We start from the raw sequence: 302 nt of genomic DNA, 5'->3' as shown, positions 1-302 counted from the left end.
GAAATCCACTTCCCTAAGGGGAGGGCAATGGCAAACCACCTCTGAACCAGATCTTGCCAAGAAAACCCCTGGTCACCCTAAGTCAGAAATGCCTTGAAGGCAGACGACAACAGATTCCAGACGGTGTCTCGAAGTCGTCTCTAAGGTCACAAGTGTGTCTGCCCAATGTGGTGGGACATGTTGCTCCAGGCTGGAGTGGCAGCCACAACCTGGGCCTTCTCCTTTGGCCTGTTCTCCTCAATTAGGCGAGAGACAGAGAAGAATGAAGGGTGCATGCGTGGCACCTGGCTGACAATGGCTTA

The sequence above is a fragment of the Sceloporus undulatus genome, chromosome 4, assembly GCF_019175285.1.
Source record: "Sceloporus undulatus isolate JIND9_A2432 ecotype Alabama chromosome 4, SceUnd_v1.1, whole genome shotgun sequence".
NCBI classification, from domain to species: Eukaryota; Metazoa; Chordata; class Lepidosauria; order Squamata; family Phrynosomatidae; genus Sceloporus; species Sceloporus undulatus.
This window is presented reverse-complemented; position numbering follows the sequence as displayed.